Below are 748 nucleotides of genomic sequence, written 5' to 3' on the forward strand. Positions count from 1 at the left end.
AATATCTGAAGAGAGCGAACCAAAGCTTGAAACGCGTTATAAAAACATTTTAAATAAAAATATGATAAAAGGCTAAAAAAAAAAAAAACCCACAATTGCTCATGGTTACACTCTTTTAAATATACATTTTATTCTCTCGTTGGAACTACACAACCATCACTTTAAATATATATATATATATATATATATATATATATATATATATATATACATATATATATATATACATACATACATATATATATATATATATATATAGCTCTACTAAAGTAATGAGCATTTTCTAAATACACATCCTAATATATATATATAAATATATATATATATATATCAACGTACTAAAAACATTGAGTTAAAAGTAAAAAAATATCTTACTAAACTATTTCAAGTTCTTAGACAAAGTGACAAAACAAACAGCATGTCGAACGACTTTCGTTCTCACTCTATTTCCATAAGAGTCTTCCTTTTCTTTGTCTATTCTTTTTTTCAATATCGATTAATGTTTTTTTCTTTATTTTTAAGAACAAACTTTCTCGTTTGAGAGATCTTTTACTTTTTTTCATTTTTTAAAAATTCCGTCAATTGAGCTTCTAATTCGTATGAAAATTTCTGACGAAAGTTATTTTTAAATTTTGCTTATTTTTTGTGTGAGTGAGTATACACACGTTTGTACAATTTAAGACAATTTTCTTTTTATATCTCTGAAAAACAAATGTAGTGTTTCCATAAGGTAGGTTCAAACAATAGA

Source organism: Euprymna scolopes, chromosome 8 (assembly GCF_053919585.1).
Source record: "Euprymna scolopes isolate OS-2025 chromosome 8, ASM5391958v1, whole genome shotgun sequence".
Lineage (NCBI taxonomy): Eukaryota > Metazoa > Mollusca > Cephalopoda > Sepiida > Sepiolidae > Euprymna > Euprymna scolopes.